Below are 24,589 nucleotides of genomic sequence, written 5' to 3' on the forward strand. Positions count from 1 at the left end.
AATCAAAAGTAAGAATTGCAAAAATCTGTCACCAGTGACTAAAAAGTAGTGCTCATGTGAAAAAGGATTTTTAATTAGAGTATATTGGTGGTATTAAAGTAAACGTCTTTGACTAACAACTAAGCTAACATTGTTTTTTTTCATAACACCCATCCTTAGTTTTTGTTTTACATTAAGGACCATTATCATGGATTTCAATATAACACCAGTCTTGGGTTCATTGGAGGTAGAGGTGAATATATATTTACTTTTCAGAAAATAAAATGTTAGCAGTCCCAAAATTTTCCGCAGATTCGATAAGTGAAAAGTGTGGTAGCTTTGGGCTGAATCCCCTTTTATGATTAGCTTTAAAAGCCTCATGTATTTTGTTTTCAGAGGTCCACATCCATGGAAAAGTGGTGTTGACGTGTTTTGTCCTCCTCTATTTTGGGATCTCTTCAGCACAGGGACATGGTGCTGTCTATCTAGGGAAAATTGAATAGTGGATTATGGTGTGATTTCTTTTTAAAACTTTATATGTTGAAAATGGAGTGGCAACCATGTCATCAAGGCCTACCATCCTTGTGTTGAAAATACAGAGGGTACAGTTGTGTCCATTAATTTCTTGTGGGATGCGGAAGTGAAACCGATGTGCTAGATCGATGGTTGATAATATTGAGGAGGGGCCTGAAAATGGATTGTCGAGGATAGTTTAGGTTATTGAGCCATTGGGACATCTCTATCACAATACAGACAGAGATGGGTGTCTATTGTGCCCTCGTGCTCGTTTTGGCACTTCCTTGTAGAAGTCCTCTCTACTTCTCTGTATTGCAAAGTTTGGTGTAAGAATTTGGCAGTCCAGTCCTAACAGATGGTGGAGGTGTCAGTAGTGCATAATTTGCAAAAGAATGAGTGCCACTGTCCACAGCTCTTCTTGGAAGCCCGCTGTCAGAAATATTAAATGTTGGTGCACCGAAAAACAAAGCTGGGTAGACTTCCATCCTCCCTCCGTTAGGTATGGTACTGTGTTGAACTTATAGCACTTTAAATTGTTTTTATAGTCCTGTCATGCGGGTCCCCACCTTAGGTACGGTAACGTATTGCTCTGATAGCACTTTAAATAATCACAATTTAAAATTTGAAGAGGGCTCCCTTTTTACTTCAGAATCTGTTTTTCGTAGCTTTTGCAGCATTTCATGTCTTTTTTCCATTAGCTGGTCCCTTTTATTGTGTATGTCATTTGGGTGAGGGCTGAAGCCTACATTTTGATTACCGGGGTTCCAGTGGCGTAGCTAGACCTACTGCCACCAAGGTCGGACCCTAAGTTTTCCGCCTGGTGCAGTTAAGAGAAGGGGGGGGGAGGTGACCGACGGATGACTTGTTCCCGGGCAGGGTGGGGGAGCGCGGGATGGTGGGGGGACGACTAGTTCTGCGGGGGGCAGGGGGCTGGTAGTAGTCGACAGACACGACTTGCTCACTTCCGCCGCCCCCCAGGTACGCCACTGCGGGGATCTGTTAACATCGTTTATACTTAGGAGAAGTCTTAAGTTTAACTTCAGGTTTTGTTGTGTATGCTCAATTTTATGTGTTTGCGATGTGTCATTGTAATAATTTTTATTAATTGTACAATTAACAAATACATTCTAAATTCTCTTTTACCAAGATAGCTATGAATTACTTCAGGTGCCTCGCCTTGTGAAATGTTGGTGGAGAGAGGAACCACACTGACTATGACCAAAATATGTGTTTTGTTTGTCAAAGGTGAACCCTCTACCCTGCTGGTAGACTCCAGTGTCCTAAATATAGGATTTTCTAGTGCTGGAAAATGGTTTCAGGAAAAAGTCAATATATTTGGATACGCTTCCAAAACGGAGTCCCTGACAGAGACTCTGGGTCTCCCTCTGGGATTGTTAGAGTCTTTAAGCGAATTTTGAGCAGCAGCTATAGTATAGGGGTCATCGAGGCCATGTTCCTTGAGTACTTGATCTCTTTGGAGCCAGTCCATCCTTCTGTTCAGCCTTTCTCTGGAAGCTGTGAGATGTCCTCTACAGTTGCTTTTTAGGTCTCGCCTGGCGTTAGCAGCGCGCATGCGCTGACCTCCCCTTGCGAGGGCCTTTCATAATCAATACAGTTTCGGAAGGGACCTTAAGCTCCGCCCTTGTTTTCACTTTGCATGCGTCATCGTTTATGTTAAACGCTGGTGCATGATTGAAAATCTGGCTTTTGGGTTACCGCCTTGTCTACTTTTTGCCCCGCCCACCTGAACTGGCAACCGCCATCTTGTTCTTTCTGCACTACTCACATTTGTCAGTGCTTCTCCCTACACCCCTTTCATACACTTTTCCCCTGACACAGAACACTGCTCTCCAATGGGCCCCCTGATCCTGAGCCCTCATCTGCCCAGCTTTTCTTCTCTCACCATTCGCATCTGTATATGTTTCTTCTTCCCGCCCCTCACTACTCACATTTCAGAGTAGTCATCTCCTTTTGACGCCCCTCACATGTCAACCTTTTATCACCTCTTCACATCGACATCGACACAGAGAAGGAGATGGTTCTCTGCAGGGTGCATGCACAATTTTGTTTTTAACTGGGAAAAGAGTGGGCGCATGTGTGCAATATATGGCTACTCGTGAATTGTGTGTGTGCACTTGAACGAGTTTACATTGTATCGGCATAGAAGAGGAGACTGGACAGTGCATGGCTGCGCAACAATATGTACAGGGTCTGGGTCAGGCAGAAGAATTGCCCACGGTCGAAAATGGAAACTTCATTGAACGTCGGTGGGGTAGGGGAGAGCTGCATGCACCATACAAGAGGGAGATGGCAGCTACACATGGTGTCTACGAATAGGGTGCTTCATGTAACTTATAAAACCAAATCTGCAATTTGGGAAGGATGTTGATTAAAAGTGTGTGACGCGGAAAATGCGTATAGCAATTAGTCGTATACAGTGTAAGCAGTGGGCTTCATGCACACCCCATGCTGCACAGGGTTGTGATTGAATGCAGCATACATCGAGAACAGTTAAACTGTGAGGGTATTGTTTGGAAACATATATAGAACTTAGCAATGCATGTGCATGTACATTGTGTAACCCATAGGTGGTGTACCTCCGTGGCTTTTACTGTGCTTTGCGTGGAAAATTCAGGGAAAGTATTGGAATAGCCGACACTGACACCTCATTTACAGAAAGGAGGGCAGCCGCGGAGGCGTGTGGTCTGTACATACAGTACAAGGTGGCGAACTGTTGTAAGCTTGTGAACTAAAGGGTGGGTGCTGCAGGCGGCACTGCATGTAACCTGCAGAGCGACCAGTGTGGTGCCTGTGTCTACATTCACGTAAGGACTGTTGGGCACGTACTAAGAGACCACATTATATAACATGTGGGGAACATAATTAAAAGAGGATATTGTGCACAAATGTCAATTTACTGTCACGGAGCTGATTAGTGCTTGTGCCCCCATTGTGTGTCAGTGGAGTGTTTATGGGGAGCAGTGAGCCATATAACTTGAGGTCTGTACGTGCCATACTAGGAGATACATTGTGCCCACGAGCTGATCCTGTGCACAGGACTCTTGTGCAGCCTTTTTGTTGCTGTTAGGAGACTTGAGGCAACACAGTGCTATGTGAGAGACTATACGTTGTCTGCTACTTCTGTAGTTTGGGGCAGTGACGAGAGGTACATAATTCCTGTGCTGGGGGGTTTACAGAGGGGTCCTGTGCCGCTTGCTGCCGCCTGAGAGGTCCTAGTTCTGCTTCCTGCTCTGAAGTGAAATGCCTTGGCAGGGTGAAGGATGTGTGCAGGAGGGTCAGGGATGGAAGGTGTGGTGGATGGTACATGATTGATTGGTGCGCGGAGTATGGGAGACTGGGCATTGGGAAGGAGGAGTGTGTAGGGGCAAGAACTGTTTTTTTTTTAAAGAAGTGTGGGTAAGTAATGTAGGGGAGAAAAGCTGTGAGCGAAAATGAGAAAGGTGGGCAAAGGGGTTGGTGTGCCAGTGTACAGCAGCCACTGTTTATAAGTAAAGAGTGTGTTTCTTGGGCCAGGTATATACCTACGGGGAGATGATTGCATAGATGTACATGAGTGTGAGCAAATGACTGTAGGGGAACGCGATTCAGGGCTAAGGTGTGTGTAAAAATGTAGAAGTACATGTCATTGAGTAAAGGGTTAATTAACCCCTCCTATGCTCATGACGAGCTCAGCTCGCCATGAGCCACGGTGCTCGTGTGCTCATGACGAGCTCAGCTCGTCATAACAGTTCCAACGCTGGCACACAGGGCTAATTCCCCCCCTGTGCTGAGCGTTCCACACAAACGGGTGTGGCCGTGACGAGCTCAGCTCGTCATGACCACACGAGCACCATGGCTCATGACGAGCTCAGCTCGTCATGAGCACCGGGGTGTTGTGCGTGCCCCCCCCCCAGCACAGCAGGGGAATAACACCCGCAGCCAAGGGGTTACTAGATTATTATAAGTGTGTGTGTAATAGTTACTATGTGTACTTAAAGGGCTCCAAAAGTGTGTTGAAAAGGCTGAAGGAGTGCGCACCCCTGTTTGTACATGGCTATACCTGTCGTCTTGACTTTGGGCAAAGAACTGTGGAAATGGATGTGCAATGGTGCCCGCAATCGACTGTAGTGGTGTGCCTAAAGAGCTGAAGGAGTGTGCATGTCTGCGTGGAATGGCTGCAGGAGTGAAAAGCTGTGTGTGTGAAGGGCGGCAGCTACATGCTACAACTGAGTGAGTTACTCATTAAATAAGAGCACTGCTTGTTTGTTTAAATGCAGGTCTTAAAGCATCCATGGCAGGGAGCTGGGGAAAGGGTCACTGTTGCGAAGGGGTGTGGCAAGGGTGTGCAACTGGTGTCTTTTTTTTTACGTGCTGCTACTTTGCCTTTCAGTAACGCCATTCCCTATGTTACATACAGTGAGAGGCTACAATGTCCCTGTTCCTCGAAGAAATTGCAAGCTGCGTGCCTGCCATCCCGGCAGTGCTGCTTGCTGTGGTCAGCACCCTTTTGAACAAGCATTGGCATAGCCAATAGGTATTGCTTCTGGGACCTTATAAGTATTAAGTTATGCAGCACAAGATCCATGGTGCAACAACATCAACTGTTGCATGACTAAACACTTATAAGGTCCCACAGGTGAGACCTATTGGCTATGCCAATGCTTGTTTGTGTCTGCTCTGAACTTGTGATATCACTCTTCATCATAGATCTGCAGGAGTCCTTCATTAATGTAGTCTTATTTGTTAAGGACCACAATGGTACCCCCTTTGTCAGCAAGTTTTCTCATTATGCTTTTCTTGTCCCAGAGGCTTATTTTGAGGATTGCGGACAAGTATTTCACCAAAAACCTGGCGGAGTCTCCTGTCCACCAAACTCACAGTTCCCTGTTCGTCTAAGAGTTGGGACAACAACCATGCTTCCCACAGTGGCCCTGCCAACAGAAACATTTAACCGTTTCCCCGCGGCACACATTCTGCCGGGGTAAAGCCGAATCTGATGCGTGCCCAGATCGGACGCCCCCCAGCCGTCCTCTGCAGACGCCCACCGTGATGTCGGACGGCCGTGGGGCGTCCGACGCATGGAAAAGGTTAACCACTGACCTGACTGGCACTGGGCCATCACTTGATGGACTTCAGACAATCTTCTCTTTTGAGGGTGGACAGTCCAATGTAATTTTCTCCTGTTTAGGACTGCAGGGAAACTAGTGTCCTTAACAAGAAATAGGTTTAATGAACCTCCAGTACAGTTTGTTTTGAAATACAAAAAAAACTTTGCTGGGTGGGTGCATTGAACATGGTGCCTGAACAGCAAAGCGTCAATGCTTTCAGCAGAGCCCCCTTTTTCCTCTCATTGCGGTAACTATGGGGCCTATTAGAATTGCGGTGAATCCGCATCCTCCGGGCCGGCGGAAGCCACCGCCGGCCCGGAGGATGCGGATTCACCGCTGCGGACCTCCAAAACACCACCAGCCACATTAGGATGGCGGTGTTATCAGCCGCGGACGGCAAGTCCGTCCACCGCTGATCCGCGGTATGTTGTCTGCAATTTGGTGGCGGTGTCTGCGAGACACCGCCAGCCAAATTACGAAGGGTGAGGAAACATGCTTTTCGACGGCGGATTTTCCGCCGTCAAAAAGCATGTGCACCTTTGCTTCAGGGGGCCCGTTGCGAGCCCCCATAATGTTGAGGGGTGGGGGGACACATGGGGGGTACCAATGGTACCCCCCTGCATATGCATGCACAAAGCGGCAGGCACTGCGCGGTGCCTGCCGCTTTGTGCATGCATATGCAAAGCATGCAATTTTAACCTTGCGGCGGGCGCTGCTTCAAGCAGGACCCGCCGCAATGTTATAAATACAGGATGTGACCGCCAGGGTGGCGGTCACATCCTAATTTGCACGGAGGGACCGCAGCTGCCCCTGCGGACGGTCCCTCCACCTCTGGGGTAGCGGACGGACGCAGGTCAGTCCGCCATCCTAATAGGCCCCTGAGTCTCTTGGAAATGAGTCCATAGATACTCTGTAGAATATATTCCAGATGATACATCACTACTTTAAAATAATCCTATTAAAATGTTACACTTTTCGCTTGGAACCTGCTCTGTTTCTTTTGTAGACGGAGGCGCCCATTATCAAAAGGGTATTGCAGGACGAGGTCACAGGGAGATGCCAATCAAACGCTCTTCTCCTTGATGTCTGCACAGTTTTTTGCGGTGTTCCGGGGTGCTTGGAAAATTTGCTTGTGGGAGCTTAGATCCTGTTCACATTTTGTTCTAAAAGGCCATCCTGTGTGGGCGCTAAGAAAACTTTTCAATTACCTATTAACACCTCAAACCTTGCGATGGTTGAGTTTCCTTCCTTAGAGAGATACTTAAGATTTCATTGTTAGGATGGAAATGTTCGGATCTAGACAAAATCTCTATTCAATTGTGCTCACTGAATGTTTGATCTCTTCTCTAAAGAAAGTTATTTTTAACAAATCTCATTTTAAAAGGAAATCTTTTTCCTAAATATTGAACGCTAAAGAGTGCAGGTAAGGCCAGGCGTGTACACTCAGGAAGAAAAGCTACATTTGTCCAAGAAAAATCCTCTTTGTTTGTGTTAGATGGTCATTACCAGGGGTGCTATTTAAACAAAAAGTGACCCTATGATCATCTCTATGTCAGCCCACAATGCTTCAACTTTACACCAAGGAGTTTGTCAGAAGTCCATTGGTGGGGAGTGGGGGTGAAGGGGGGGTCAGGGTGGCAAGATGAAGCCAGTAAGGCTATCAGGATTAGTGTACCAGTGATGTTCCATTGATTGCTTCTTATCCCAAAACTTGTATCTTGCATTTATTAAAATAGACTAGAGTAACACATTATATTGCGAACCACTTTCATAACATAATCTGTTACCCTTACGAGTATAGGAGAAGGCCAGCACCATAATCTGAACCTTGTAATCAAGGTTATCTTCCTGTGCCTTATTTTCCTTGCTAGCCCCATTACGCTACTCTTACAATACAGGAAAATGCATGTATAGGAACTTTATAAAAACCTACAAGGTATGTATGGATAAAAGTCACTAACCACATGAGTAACTACAAACTCCTTGTCATGTTTTACATGTGTCCCTTAGAATTCTTAGAACCATGTTCAAAGGGTCGCTGCTCATGATGGACCCCGCAAACTGTAGCTCTGCTACTCCTCGGACCCACTCAAACCCACACAGACCCACGGTGCCCCAACTTTGAATGAATTTCCTTTGGCTCCCCCTTGTTCTCTTGAGGGGTTGGGGATTCTTATTGGCCTTCTCTACATAAGCAAAACCAAAGGGGATCTGTGACTCAGGGTAGGTGTCTGAAAAGTTTCAGCGATCCATCCATCATCTACTTGTGTTTGCTTTGTTCGCCCTAAGTTGGCAGGGTATGCCCAGACGTGGGTGCCTTGCTCACTTTGCCCCTGGTTTCAAGCTAGCCTGGCTGAAGAAGGGTGTTACCCAGACACCTGTCCCAGGATGCTTGTTTCCTGTTCAGGGAAGAACTTGCTTGGCAGTTCGGGCTGGACTGTTCCCATGAGGCACAGGGTCAAGACTGATTTGCATATAGCTGGGTCTGAATTGAGGTGGTGAAGTGAGCTAAATAATGATGATGGATTCAACCCAGATCTGTGTCTGGGGTGAGTGTCTGAAAAGTTTTAGCGATCCGTCCATCATCTACTTGTGTTTGCTTTGTTCGCCCTAAGTTGGCAGGGTATGCCCAGACGTGGGTTCCTTGCTCACTTTGCCACTGGTTTCAAGCTAGCCTGGCTGAAGAAGGGTGTTACCCAGAAACCTGTCCCAGGATGCTTGTTTCCTGTTCAGGGAAGAACTTGCTTGGCAGTTCGGGCTGGACTGTTTACATGAGGCACAGGGTCAAGACTGATTTGCATATAGCTGGGTCTGAATTGAGGTGTTGAAGTGAGCTAAAGAACAATGATGGATTCAACTCAGATCTGTGACTGGGGGTGAGTGTCTGAAAAGTTTCAGAGCTCCGTCCATCATCTACTTGTGTTTGCTTCTCTACATAAGCCCTGGCTACTGGTATTAATCATAGATTTTGAGGGGCAGAAGCTAATCCCTGGGAGATGCCTAAAGGCCCCCTATTTAATTGAACCCAGTGCCAAGGGCAGGTGAGGGTCCCATCAAGTTTGTTTTTTGCATGACTGGAAATGCTCTGCATTGATTTGTCAATAACAATTCTAACCATTGGAGCTTGTACACATGTAAGATATTTTGCACATACTGGTGATGCACCAGCAAACAGGATTAACTTTAGCTGATCAAACATGATTGCGTTTTCTGATGGGGATGCTGTCTGAAGAGAACACCAAAGACGGACCACCGTCACTTCTTTCTCGCCTTTTCTTTTGTCTCCAAGATAGTCTGGTGGGGAACGCACAAGGTTTCATACCATAGCCACCAACTGGCGTCCGGACCTGGCCAGCCACACACAGGTAGTCACCATGACAGTGCATTCTGTAGTTTCCTGGTAGCCATTTTGTCACTCAGCCAGGGTTGTAGCTTCAGGGTGCAGGGTGTTTATGGTGTTACACCACTCTAAAAAAATATTCTGCAGTAAATAATTTGGTACAGGTGCTTTCAGTCGGGTATGGTCAGGTGTCAGTCGGATTTCAGCCTGGATTTTTACATGCCTTCACTGACAAAAACAAAACCTCTGTCTTGTCTCTGCCTTAAAACATGGTCACTCTGAAAGCAATTGTTTTTTAAGCACCCCTAACAATCCACACTCCTCTTTCTTCCCACTGCCTCATACGCCCTCCTTATGTCCTGCTTCTCATATTATTTTTTAACAAGATATGCCAGCATTATTGTTGGGAACTCTGGAGCTTACACCCACCCTATGTTACTGACCAAGCTACACACCCTGTCCAAAGAGGTAACCTCCACCCCTAACTTGGCTGGATGTTGAGCTGTAAAGAATTGATAGATGATTAACTGCCAGGGCTTGGAAATACAAGTTGGAGGTCCGCTCCTGCATACTGGACATCTTCTTCAACAAGAGACGTGCATGGACCCTGCTCCTGGTGCTGGTGTAAACTCTTAAAACTCTGTATGTCTACCATGTTGCTGCTGACTTCAAGGAAGCCCACAGCCAGCCTAATGAACCCACAGTCTGAGATACACATAGGGGCCCATTAGGATGGTGGGCGGATTGCCCTCGCCAGGCTGGCGGTAGCCACCGCCAGCCTGGTGGGGGTAATCCGCCCGCCATCTGCACCTAAATTCCCCCCGCCATATTAGGATGGCGGGGAGGACCGCGGCAGACGGAAAGACCGTCCGCCGCTTTTCCGCCTCGGTCGCCTTGCGACTGTGCGGAAAACGTTTAATATGGTGGCGGTGTCTATTAGACACCACCAGCCATATTATGATGGGCTTAAACAGATGCCTTTCCGTGGCGGCATTGCCGCCATGGAAAGGCATGCGGTCTTCACTTCGGGGGTCCCCTGCAGGCCCCCATGGTGAAGGGGCGGGGGGGGGTGCACATTGGGGTACCTGTGGTACCCCCTGCATTTGCATACACAATGCGGCAGGCACCGTGCGGTGCCTGCCGCCTTGTGCATGCAAATGCATACATGCATTTTTAGCATTGTGGCGGGCGGTGCTGCGAACACCGCCCGCCACAATGTTAAAAATGCATGATGCGCCCGCCACTGTGGCGGGCGCATCCTAATATGCAGTGCGGGACTGCCGCTCAGCTCGCGGGCGGTCCCATTTTCCGCGAGGGTGGCGGGCAAGCAAAGTCCACCCACCATCCTAATGGAGGCCATAGTGCCTAGGATTCAGTTAAGCAGAGTGTAACGCTGCCTGTCAAGGGTATTTAGAAAAAACATTGAGTTTGTAATATTGACTGACACAATTATCTAGTTGTAAATATCGTGCCACAGAAATATCGACAACAAAACTATCGTGGACAAGAATATCGACTTTAAGGTAAGTAATATCGATTTTTAAAATATAGAAGTAATTAATATAGTTTGAAAAACTATAGTTATTTAAAATATCAATGTTTTAATTGGTGTTATGTATTTTAGTATTTATTTTAACTGTATGTGATGTATTTTGTATAAGTATTGTTTATGTTTTTTAATATATGTGTTACATTTTTAGTAGCTATCAATTTTATTTTAATTAAATGTTGCGTTATTTACTTCAGTAGCGGGTTCTGGATTGATAGGGGAATAGGGTGGAAAGTGATAATAATAGGAGGAATAATAATTTTTGCCCCTCCCAAATCCAACACTTTCCCTACCGTTGTACTGACTGGAGTGGGACTAGTACATTTTATCCCTCTGCTATCCAACACTTTCCCTACTGTTGCACTCACTGGAGTGGGACCAGTAATTTTTAAGCCTCCGCAATCCAACACTTTCCCAACTGTTGTACTGACTGGAGTGGGAATAGATAATTTTATCCCTCCGCAATTCAACACTTTCTCCACTGTTACACTCAGTGGATTGAGAATAGTGAATTTTACCCCTCTGCTCTTTGACAGTTTCCCTGGTGTTGTATAGGCTGGAATGGAAAGTGCAATGTATCACTTTTAGTAATGCTGCATTCTTTGGAGGGAGATTTGTACATTTTATTTTTATCTAGTTTTAATATTTATTTGTTGCGTGTGAGTGGGAGTCATAATTTGTTTTGTATATTTACTTTAACAGTTTGCATAGTTTTGTTTAAATTGTAGTGGGAATAGTATGTGTATTAAATGTAATAATTTGTTTTTTATTGTTATAATTTACATTATAATGGTTTGTTTATTTTAAATATTAAATTGTTTAATTATTATTTGTTAGAAAAATTACATTTAAAGATTTTTAAATAGTTTAATGTTTTAATTTAATGTGAATGGTTTGTTTTTTAATAGATTTTATGTTATTGGCATATTTATACATATATAATCATGCGGTGCCTGCCGCTTTGTTAATGTAAATGCAAGGGGGTACCACGGGTACCCCCGTGTGCACCCCCACCTGTCCTTCACTCCGGGGGCCCGCAGGGGGCCCCCGAAGTGAAGACCGCATGCCTTTCCGTGGTGGCATCGCCGCCACGGAAAGGCATCTGTTTTGGGCAATTCTAATATGGCTGGCGGTGTCTAATTGACACCACCACCATATTAAACCTTTTCCGCCCAGGCCGCAAGGCGACCGGGGCGGAAAAGCAGTGGAAGGTCTTTCCGTCCGCCGCGGTCCCCGCCATCCGCACCTAAATTCCCCCCGCCATATTAGAATGGCGGGGGAATTTAGGTGCGGATGGCGGGCAGATTGCCCCCGCCAGGCTGGCGGTGGCTACCGCCAGCCTGGCGGGGGCTATCCGCCCGCCATCCGAATGGGCCCCTTTGTGTCCCATATGAATGTATTAAGAATGGGCATGTATGAAGATACGCTGGTTAATGAATCCACAAAGGATTTATTATTGTATATAGACAGATCTGTTATGCGGATTCTGTATATATGGGGCCTTTAGCCTGTGCCAGCAAACACGTAGGTGGAAAGGCCCCCATGGTTAGTATCAGCTCTAGTGGTGGCCATTTGATGTCCCTGTTCCTTTATTTCTGGGACAGTATAATAATAACCTACTGATGTACATCAATAGTAGATGCAAGGTATACACTAATCTTCTTTGTGATGGTGGCTGGACTTTCAACGGTAGACACAATTTTGTTTTAGTTATTTTTATTAATTTTCAGGTTGCTGGAGGATAAAAAGACATCAATGATGCTTCCATAAACAAGTGTTGTTTTGGATTTTTCTTTTTAGAGCGGGCCTCTAACTAATACTTGAGCTGGTGCCGAGTGAGGTGAGGCTAACCCCTTGAACAGCAATGGTAAGCCTTTTCATGCTGATAGAATTATTAGTACAGTGAATAATGTGTAGGTGCCATTATTTTAGAAAGCATTGGGAGATAAAGACATGCTATGTTTACTCATTATTTTTTTCCCTAGATGCTGCTCAGTCATCATGCTATCATCAAGGGTCAGAACAAAAATACAACAGCAGTAATACTGTATGTATGTTTTTTTTCCTGTTTTTTAGTAATTGCAGTAACAGAAAAAATATTTGTAGGTCCTGAAGAAAGCCAGGAAGACTATTTCCATGTGGCTGAAACATGTCGACCGTGGGAACAGTGAAAAATGGGAAACAACCTTTACAACGCAACTTTTACCACGCAGTGCCTTTACGACGCAACTTTTACAACGCAAACCATTACAACGCATTGCGCTGGGGGGCGCTCTAGGATAGGGAATATATTTAATTTACTATCCAACACCTTCCCTACTATCCACGGGGACTGGAGTTGGAATAGTAAATTAAATAAATCACTATCCAGCGCCTAAAAGTACTATGCGTTGTAATGGTATTCGTTGTAAATACCGCGTTGTAAAGGCATGCAATGTAAAAGTATGCGTTGTAACGTCATACATCCGTGAAAAATCCCTAACTGTTCCTTTTCTATTTTTTCACTTCTCACATTGATTTTAATAGGAAAACATATGAGATACTGCGAAATCGGGTAGTATACAGTCTCTATGGTTTATCCCTTTATAACGAACACTTTTTCACAATCCTTTTGCACTGCTCATTAAAAAATTCTCAAATCACCCATGCTCTTTTGACACAATCCTATTTGTTTTTTCCTTCTGTAAAGAGTCACACAGAAGGATACAACTCTTTTTCTACTCTCTCTGATTACCAAGAGAGGTAGTTAAGGACTGTCTGGGACCCCAGATGATTACACTGGGCACATGATTGTGTATTGATGGGATACGAACTATCCTGAGGTGATTCTGTGTATTCTTTTGTTGTTCTCCTTTTTGATTTTTTTTGTACAATCTGCATCATAGAGAGTCGGGATAGCCCCAAGAGTTATATATGCAGAGGAATATACTCAGCATCTATCTAGTCGTATGGGTTCTAATTGTTTTTCACATCAATATTCATGACACAATATTTTGGTAAGGGGATATTTTAGATGTCGATATTCTGTCAGTCAACCGCCTGTTGAGTTCACACCATTCTTAAACTGACTTTTTGTTGTTACAATGACTGAGTTTTGTTATTGAGATGCAGCACCTGGTTGGGCTGTGTCAGAAGGGTCTGTGCTTCCCTTCTCTGCCAACTTGTCCTGTGAACCCACCCTTGATGTCCTTAAATTCAGACTATCATCTGAACTGGTTCTCCTGAATGTGGAGCATCTGACCATGAGGTGTTAGACCCCTAGGATGTGAGATAGCCATAGTTTAAGAGACATTAACCGCCTACCTCTAAACCATAGATTTCTAAGACACTCCAGTGTTCCTCTGTAGTTTTACTGTAAGGTTAAAGTTCAATTAGCCACTGCATTGGTTTTATGAATGTTGAGTAGACAGAATCCTTGCACTACTCCCGAAGTATTTCATGTATTTCCAAATACAATCTTGACGCATCCCTGCATTCTGATTTGGGGGAACCATGATATTCTATAGCATGCAATATTTCTGTTGCGCAATATGATTTTCCGCTGCCTTTAGTGTTCACGATCACTAGGATGGTGAATGGTCGTGTTTGTGAACCGCTGACAAAGGAGCCAGGTTTTGGCGTCAGAATTACGATTTGCCATTTTACAAGGCAGCGATCGTGATTGGATAGTAATCACACACCTCTTATGCTTGTGTCCATCGCTTGAACAATTCAGATATTTCCTAGTTACTTCACTGGATTGGTTTATGATTCTCATTTCCATATAGGTTCACGTGTGCATGTGTGATTGCACATGGCATACAGTGAATTTACTGAAGGGCCCTAGTTTTATCACGTCACCTATATGTACCACCTCCTTAAACACAGCTTGATTGTATTAATTATTTAGGGGTTGGTCAGAACTGGGTTTGTGAGTGGAAGCAGGAAAAATTGCTTGTATACCAGATTGTCTTAATATTTCTCTTTCTTTAATTCATGTGTATGATGCACACTTGCACATACCAGTGCAAATGCAAAAGTCACAGTGTCATCTTAAGGTTTTTGGGACCCAGGGCAAAAAATATTTTGAACAAATTTTAATTTGACATCACAAAGTTAACCCTCTGTCATGTCCTTTGCCCTCCCTGTTTAGTATTTAGTATTGATCACCTACCAAACGAAGATCATAGCGCTAGCGCTTGAATGTGACCAGGATTTCTGCAAGCTGCTATTTCGTTTTTAACAATTTTAAAAACCTATTGATGTGAGAATATGTGTTTTTAAAATTACACTTCTGCAAGCTGCTATTTCGTTTTAACAATTTTAAAAACCTATTGCTGTGAGAATATGTGTTTTTAAAATTACATTTCTGTGCTCTTACTTGTTTTCTGGTCGCTACTCCCCGGTCCACCACAGCCTGTGCTGATTGTGTGGAGGGAGGCTTAAGCGACACCACTTCCTGGTTGTCCCATCCTGGGCAGCCATCTTGGGGAGGTTGACGGGCTAGTCTCCCCCCTCGCCCTCACTATTTTAGGGCGGGAATATTGCGCGCACGATCACCTACCAAACGAAGATCATAGCGCTAGCGCTTGAATGTGACCAGGATTTCTGCAAGCTGCTATTTCGTTTTTAACAATTTTAAAAACCTATTGATGTGAGAATATGTGTTTTTAAAATTACACTTCTGCAAGCTGCTATTTCGTTTTAACAATTTTAAAAACCTATTGCTGTGAGAATATGTGTTTTTAAAATTACATTTCTGTGCTCTTACTTGTTTTCTGGTCGCTACTCCCCGGTCCACCACAGCCTGTGCTGATTGTGTGGAGGGAGGCTTAAGCGACACCACTTCCTGGTTGTCCCATCCTGGGCAGCCATCTTGGGGAGGTTGACGGGCTAGTCTCCACCCTCGCCTAATCTATATGACCTCTTCCCACCCCGCGCAGCGGTGACGCGCAGCGGTAGCGCCGTATACGCGCCGAAGAGGCGCCAAAGAGAAGCCAGTCTGCGTCCAGACGCTTCTCGCTGGCCCGGGTCTGGGGTGGTGACCGGCACCATGGTGGGTACTCGAACTGCCTATAACTCCACGAGGTTACACTCCTTACGTCCCCCCGTCAGTCTTTCCTGTTGCCATTCTGTCTCCCCAGCTAATATCGACCATCACTGTAAACATTGTACATGGAGCACCTCCCGCCCATATAGCGACTCCCTCCCTTTGGGAGAGACTTGGAGAATGTATCTCCTTAATTGCCGGTCGCTACCCAAACATTTCACAGAGCTGCATCTGTTGATCGATGAGCTTAATCCTGACGCCCTATTTTTAACGGAAACTTGGCTTCAGATTGACAACGACCCGTCCTTAATATGGGCCACACCTCCAGGCTACACACTTAAGCGCCTCGACCGCCAATCGGGGAGAGGCGGAGGCCTAGCAATTATATACAGGGACAGCTTTAAGTGTCGGGTCACTCCTAATTCCCTGCTGACTTGCGAGAGCTTACACTTTGCACTTGATCTCTCCCCTACCACCACTTTTTCTGGTATTTTACTCTACCGCCCACCGGGTTCCCTGAATAATTTTATCACTCAAATTACTGATCTCACTGCCAACGCAGTCTTGACCTCATCTAACCTCACCCTGCTTGGGGATTTTAACATCCATTCAGATGACCCCCAGGATATGGCAGCTAATAACTTGCGTGCCAACATGCAAGCGTTAGACCTCTGCCAGAGAGGCCATCAGGCGACCCACAAGAAGGGACATCTCCTTGATCACATATACAGTAATACCAACCTTAATGTAGAGTCCCCTGTTCCACTGCCTTGGACTGATCATTTTTTGATACCGTTCACCTGGCTTTCTAACTCCTGTTCCCCCCGTGAGGCCTCTACCAAGTACATGGGCAGGAAATGGTCCTCACTTCCCCTCACCGACTGGACATTGGCTCTCACTCAAGACCCCCCGAGAAGGGCCTTGACCCCTGCCTCTGCTTCTAGCAACTTTGATCACTGGATCTCCAGCACCCTAGACCGAGTTCTTCCCAAACGCCCCTGTAAACTCATCAGAAGACCTAAAGTTGCACCCTGGTACACTCCTGCTCTGAGGTTATTAAAGCTTGACTGCCGCAAACTAGAGAGAGCGTGGAGGAAGGACCATTCTCTGTCTAGGAAAGATGATTATAGGTCCGCAATAAGGCTCTATAAATCAGAGATTAAATTGGCGCAAACCTCCTTCTACGAAGGGAAAATTAGTGCTGCAGCCAACGCGCCTAGGGAAATCTTTAGGATAGCCAAGTCCCTTATTTCACCCCCGGCTGAGCGTCCTACTGCTGAAGGGGCACAAGACCGCTGTAATGAGCTAGCTGCCTTCTTCTCCAAGAAAATTTCGACCATATACTCTTCTTTTAGTAATCCTACGGTCAACGCCCCCTCCGTCCCATCTAAGCCAGCTGATTCTCCGGCTCTCTGCAAACTGGATATAATTCCGCTTCTTGATGCCGGCAGCCTGGATAGATTAATTTCTAAAGTTTCTTCCGGGTCTCCCAATGACCCGGCACCCCCCCGGATCCTTGTCAAGGCACTGGACGTTATTCGTCCTGTCATCCTGGAAGCCTTAAACACCTCCATCGTGGCCAGGTCGGTCCCACTCCCCTGGAAGTGCGCCATGGTGAGGGCGCTTCTCAAGAAGCCCTCCCTGGACCAGAGCAACTTGTCCAACTATCGCCCCATTTCGTTGCTCCCCTGGCTGAGTAAACTGCTGGAGAGGCACGCCAACAATATCTTAACAGACTATTTGGAGTCCAACTGTCTGTTGCGTGCCTCCCAGACAGGTTTTCGCCCTCAACATGGCACAGAAACCGCTATGTTAGCGGTTACAGAGGAAGCAAGAACGACTTTGGATCGGGGAGGAAAGGTGGCCATTATCCTGTTAGACCTTAGCGCCGCGTTCGACACGGTGAACCATGCCACGCTATTACACCGACTGGCGGGCATGGGCGTGTCGGGCGCGGCTCTAGACTGGCTTACCTCCTTTCTGAGTGAGCGCTTTTTCCAGGTCTTCGAGGGTGAGATAGTCTCTCCCAAACACCCTCTCAGGTGTGGGGTACCTCAGGGCTCCTCCCTGAGCCCGACCCTCTTTAACGCCTACATGGAACCTCTGGACAGGATAGTCCATCCCTTTGGTGTGCGTATAGTCACCTACGCGGATGACACGCAGCTTGTGGTCTCGTTAGACCACGCAGATGGATCATCCGACACCTTAGGCCCCTGTCTAGAGGCTGTTGCCAGATGGATGCAAGCCTCCTGTTTGAAGCTTAACGGGGAGAAGACAGACATCATTCTACTCGGAAATCCCTCCCCGTCTGCTCTTGCACCCGTCTGGCCACCATGTCTTGGCGCTCCTCCTGCCCCCAAGTCCCAGATAAAGAGCCTCGGGATCTGGCTTGACACCGCCCTTGATTTCTCGGTCCAGGCTACTAAGACTGCCGCCACTTGCTTTGGACTAATGAGGATGCTCCGGCGGGTGCTCCCTTTGCTCCCTTTCCAGGCGAGGAGGACCATGGTCCAGGCCCTGATTCTCTCTCGCCTGGATTATGGGAATGCTCTCTACCTAGGAGCACCGGCTTCGGTACTGCAGAGGCTTCAGGTCACACAAAACAGTGCGGCCCGCCTACTGTTCAATCTCTCCCGTCGGCAGTCGGCGAGGAAGGCTCTGAAAGACCTCCACTGGCTCCCAATGGCTGCCAGAGTGCAGTTTAAAGCTTTGTGCATTATGCACAAATCCTTTCACCGTGTAGGCCCAGCGATTCTGCACCCTTTGGTCACGCCTTATGTCCCAGCACGCCCCCTTCGGTCTGGTACCTTGCAGCTGGCCACCTCCTCTAAAATTAACAAAGCCCGTTGGGGTGGCCGCTCTTTTTCCCATTCGGCGACCAGACTTTGGAATGCCCTCCCCTTTGCCATCCGAGGAAATAGCAACCTCCTCTCATTCAGAAAGGCCTTGAAAACGCATTTGTTTGCTAAATCCTGCTGATCTGCCCCGAGCCTGCGCTAAACCATTTTATCTTCAAGCGCTGCGAGGCCCTAGGGCAGTTATGCGCTATACAAATGCAATTTTTCATTTCATTTCATTTCATTTCATTTCATTTGCTTGGAAAATGGCAAAGTGTGCAAACTCCAGAAAAAAACAAGGCTCTTTCTCTTCCTGCAGCCGGTCCCATGACCTCTAAGATTAGTGGTAGCAAAAGGAAACCCCTCATTGACTGCACGCCTCCAGCTGTAAATAATCTCTTTGCTTGCTACATTTATCCTCTTATGTTTGATGTAAGTTACTGCGTCGTATCCCATTTCCTTTCTTGAATCTTAGCCAACCACACATTTGCCTGTTTGTACAACTACTAAAACGTGAACCCCTTAGGCTACATTCCCTCCACATAAAGTAAGAGCTAGTTATCAAGATGCATGTATTTCATGCAGCTTCTCTCCTTCTTCACTGTATATCCCTCCACTGCTCCCTCAGTACACTCCCTCCCCACTGCAAGAGACTCAACATAACAACAAATCTACTCTTACCTAGTTTACTATGCGGAACAACTTCAGTCTCTACTCTCTAGGCCCTCATTTCTCATACTCATGTGGTTAACTTGCCTGCAGTGGTGGCCGGTATGGCTTCCGGGGGCGGGCGGGTCATGTGGGGCGTGAGCGGGGGCGTGTGGGGGGTCACATGGGGTGTCAAATATTTTTTTGAAATACCTAGCCACCGGGTCCCATGTCTCTGCTCCTGCTCTCCTCGTGGAACAGGAAGCAGGTCCCACTGAACAATCACAACACAGCAATGCAGCATTGTAATTGGTAAGCGCCCAGGTTCCCCTGACCAATCACAAAGCTGCAGTGCAGCGTTGTGATTGGTTTTAAGAGTCCTGGTTCGCCGCACAACCAGGGAAGGGGGGCCTGGGCATGTTCTCCATGCAGGCTGTAATGCTGCATGGAGAACAGGGAAAGTGCGCATGACTGGTTTGGGCGGCCAGAGAGGGCTGACCAAATAGTTATTGCATACTTAGAAGTGAGCCCGGCCACTCCTCCCCTGCCCTGCTCCGACAGCATAGCAGCCCGGCTACCAGCCCACCCGCAAAGCAGCACAAAGCATAAAATGGTAATAACTCAAAGTTATTATCATTTTATGTTTCTTCTTCGCACTGCTTAAAAGCAGTGGGGTGACCAATGCTCCTCAGCCATAGTGGAGGAGCCGCCACTGCTTGCCTGCTCTTCTTTCCCTTTCATTTACAGTTATTATTCTGGTTTGCAGTGCCCTCCTGATCCTGTCCATGACATTGACCCCACACAGTCACAAGTGACTGTAGCATCATCCGAACAGTCCTAAACCTCATAGGTGAGCTGGGGAGAAGAAACGAGGCTGGTTTGTTCCAAAACGAGAGGATCCCCTAAGCAAATTAAGCCCACTGGGTATTTCCCCGGGGGCGCTATAGTCTTTGAACCAGTGTTTAATTTGAGCCAGTGGTTTCCAGTGCTTGGCACCTGCACTTAATTGTCAAGACCGAGACTTATGACAGCCAGCCACATGGTGGTGCTGTTTGTCCAATTTTGTGGTGAACACAACAAAAGTTGTTTAATAATTCTATATACATTAAAAATGACTAATTCTTGCCACCCAAAGCTATAAAATATAGCTTGGGTGGCAAGTATTCCTCATGTTTAATGTATAAAAAGTCTGAATTGTCATTGCCATGGGTGGTGCAAGCTTCTGTAGTCTCCTGACAAGGGCCATGGCACTTATTATTTTACAAATTAGGTACTGTTTTGGAGGCTAGTTTTTAAAGGCCCAGGGCCTGCTGCTGCCTCTGTCCCTTTCTCCAGCTCCTAGAGGTGAATTGATGGAGGCACAGGAGGGCTTCATGAGAGAGAGAAAGAGAGAGACAAGAGAGCAAGGAGAGAAACAGAGACTGGATGAATGGAAAGAGAGAGGGATAGACGGAGGTGAGAAAGCGAGCAGGGGTGAACATCCTTACCAGGGCTTCTTTTGGTTCCCACTCACGTGCTGCGCACTACCCCTGCAGCCGCAGCGCTTCACTTCCCGCCATCTTGCATCTGCAGTCCCTGCATGCATCAGCCTTGGCCTCTGGCCCACAGCGCACGTGCGCATGGATTTCCCAGCAGCCGTCTCTGGGGAGGAGACTGGATCCGAGAGTTATCCTGTATCTTTAGATATAAATCTTCAGCGTAGAAGAAAAAGCTTTCATAAGACCCCAGGGAAGTTGTAGCCACTTGCAGTGCACTGTTACTTTTAGATAAAATTCGATATACCCAGTATAAGGTATTGATTTATTTTTTATATATCTGCAGTTCCAATAAATAAGAGGTTTGTTCCAGTCAATGAATGTCCTGCTGAAAATTCGTTGCACGTGTTTACACCTGTTGGAAGAGACCACGTGCATGATGGAACCTATTCAACTTCAAGGGAAGCCGCCAAGACGCGTCCTCACAAACTAAGTGACGTCAATAGCCACGGCCCATGCGGGTAAGACCGTAGGGGCGTTGGAACCGGGTGGAGGGGGATTTTGAGAGACGACGCAGAGGGAAAATTAAAATAATATTCCGATGTGGTCATCTCTCGAACCTCCCCCCACCTGACCCTACCGCCCACTGCTCTTACCTACACAGGCTGTGGCTGGACTTGAAAGGAGAGTGCAAGAGGGGGAACATTTGTAACTCACAATTTCCTATATATTCCCCACAACTTTGAATTTAGAGAAAATCCTAATGCTCTCTAAGGGTCTCATGAATTACACTTCAGGGGGAAAGGCTGGAAATGGACTCTGATAGATTTACTCTTTCATTTAGAGATAGTGTCCAACTTTTAGGGGGCTCGGGGAGATTTCAAGGCGTGCACATGACAATCTACACAGGTCTTACGTATCCAATAGTACTGCAATGTTTAAGAAGTTTCTCATGCAGTACTGTGACATATACACAGACTTGAAGTGCCCAGGTTATGCTGCAATGCAGGTGCACTTATTTTATTTTATCCGTGGGTGCTAATAATGTCTCACTTGCGTCCCTACCCTAGAAACGCACCCATCGCTTTGTATGCCAAGAGAAAATCTGCATATGTTTTCAGGATCGGAATCTACCTGCAAATGGTTGGTGAGCAGGTACATATTTTTGGCTGCTAGAAAGTAGATTTTTAACTGCGGAAACCCAGTGTAGATTATTTTCGTATAAATAAATGCAAAGTGCGCCCTTCTTGCCAAACCCTCGCGAATGCTTCTCTTTTGCACATCCACATTGGTTTGCTTTGGACAGCAAACATTTTTGGAACTGGGTGTGTTAAAGGAGTGTTAACTGTAGGATGCAGCCATCCTTAGATAGTACCATGTGAACCTCCATATGTACACTGAGGATACACAAATCCACTTCCACTTGGACAACAACCAAGATCACCAAAGCAGCATTGCTCCGGGGTGTGTGCTCTACTGGTGAAGGTGCGCTTCATGTACAAGAACGGCGTCAAGACGGCGATACTCGTCCACCGTACAACCCAAACTCAGCTTACCACCACTTGCCTGCCTCCACCACCCCAAAGTAAGAAACATGGGAATCCCTTTCAACAGTTGGCTCATTTTTACCCTCCAAGTCTAAGCTGTGGCAAAGGTTGTGAATGAGCAACTCGCCTCTCTGGATCATCCTCTTGCTCATTCGCACTCGACTGAGAAACCGGTGTCGAGCAGTCTTGCCCTGCCGTGTCTTGACTATTGTAAAATCATCTGTTTTGGTCTTCTGAAAAAAGTCATTGCCAGACTGTAGAGACTTCAGGACCAGGGAGGAAGAATGTACCTTAAACCCTGCAAAGGGAGACATATCAAACCAACTGGGAGCACACAGCTTTCTACCAGGATTAAATTGAAAGGCCCTTTGCAGTATCCGCAAAGCCACTCAATACCTTCCCATTGGATCAACCAATGATCCTCCAAGCGAATGAAACATGGAGACAGGTATTTGGCTGTGCAAAGAGGGTTCGCAATACCCCTGATCCATGCCTGTGAGCTGGAAAAGAAGGACTCAGGAAACGCCTGAAAACTGAACTTTTCAGCTTTGGCTTCAATCGAACTTGTCACACAAAAGAGTTCACGACCGAAGGATTTCCAACATAGTTACTGACCATACACGATTAGACATTGAACCTTTCCCTTCCACTCATGAAACTGCACTTCCTTATCTATAGGCACTCTGAAGTAACTGAAAGGCAAACCACAGCGCTTTGCAAATTTCCCAAATATATAAATAAATAAGCAGAGCAAGAGACATAGAGGCCTTATAGATATATTACGTATTTCATCAAAGGCCTTCCTGAGCTTGATGGGCCAGCAGATATACTTGCAGGAACAGAACTGGCATATATGACTCAACATTCCATGCATGACTCAACATTCCATGCATGAGACAACAGTCCATGCATGAGACAACAGTCCATGCATGAGACAACAGTCCATGCATGAGACATCATTCCATGCATGAGACATCATTCCGTGCATGAAACAACATTCCATGCATGAGACAACAGTCCATGCGTAAGACAACATTCCATGCATGAGAAATCATTCCATGCACGAGACAACATTCCATGCATGAGACAACATTCCATGCATGAGACATCATTCCGTGCATAAGACAACATTCCATGCATGAGACATCATTCCGTGCATGAGACAACATTCCATGCATGAGACATCATTCCATGCATGAGACATCATTCCATGCATGAGACAACATTCCATGCATGAGACAGCATTCCATGCATGAGACAGCATTCCATACACAGGGGCTCTTCCTCTCTCTGCGCTGGTCTTTTGCAATGCCATCTGATCACAAAAGCTGGTCCTGAGTGCATATCTGCTCCAACTGGCCCTGATTTTGAGACCACACAAGGATCATCATGAGATTGTGCTGTGGATAGTGGATGGTGCCCCATGGGAGGTCAGAGAAATAACATGAGCCCTACAACCATGGAGGCCAGTTAGGGGCAGCAGTTTCTATGCCTTTCTTGTATGATGATACCTCTGACAGGGACCACGAAGGCATCAAGAACAAATGATGCTCCTAAGGAGCTATCGGCGGAAGAACGGGTCACCCTACAGGGTCCTCGATGGTGGAAGAGCAAGTGAGGCCCCTCCTACACGTATGGCATTTTGGTGACAACCCATCCATACCTAAATTCTGTCTAGAGTGAGAGGATGCACTGGGACAGAACCCCCTACACACTGAGACCCTCCTGCTGTGCTCAAATTTCAGATTAGTTTAGGAACGCAAAGCATTTATCCAGTTCTCAAACGTATTGGGCTTTATCAACAACAAACAACTACAACAGTTACTTTTTTACTATAGGTATTTCTAAAGCACAACAAGCCACAGTTCTGGCACCCCAAAGTGCTGTGGTGGGAGGGGATAAGGAGGTGGCAGGTGTAGTTACCATGAGCAAACGTATCCTCTACAAATTTAACTGATGCAGAAAAGATCATGGTAACATCTGGATTTAAAGGAGACACTTTTTAGAGATGTGAGTTCGATAGTGAGGTATGGTACCTATGTCAGGCTTTCCTTCTGCTCTTGGGGTAGTCAGACATTACTGGGCATTATACAATGTGAGTATTATTTAGCACTGTTTTCCCGGGACTTTGGGTACCGCTGCTCTCCAACTGGATAACAAAGATACTTCCTTTGCACACTTCAATTTTCGAGGGGTATCTATGCCGATCAGCCTAGGCTTTGGAACTCACATACAGAATGACACAGTAATGACACATATTAAACAAAACATCCATTCAGCTATCACTTTCAAAATGAATACAACATTATTTACAGATAGGTACATTTGGCAACTTAAGGCTGGGAACAGTCTGTTAAAACAAGATGACTTTAGCACATTCTGATAACCCTCCAAATTGTTCATACTGGTTACACGATAAAGCATGGAAATCAAATTAAAACTGATATCCATGGAGAATGTTATGCATGGGATTGAGATTAAAGTTTTTCAATGATTCTGATTTGTTTGGACTTTGCCCTAATGTTTCATGAGCCATGGGCCTAAGAAAGGAGACCAAGGCT

Source organism: Lissotriton helveticus, chromosome 8 (assembly GCF_964261635.1).
Source record: "Lissotriton helveticus chromosome 8, aLisHel1.1, whole genome shotgun sequence".
Lineage (NCBI taxonomy): Eukaryota > Metazoa > Chordata > Amphibia > Caudata > Salamandridae > Lissotriton > Lissotriton helveticus.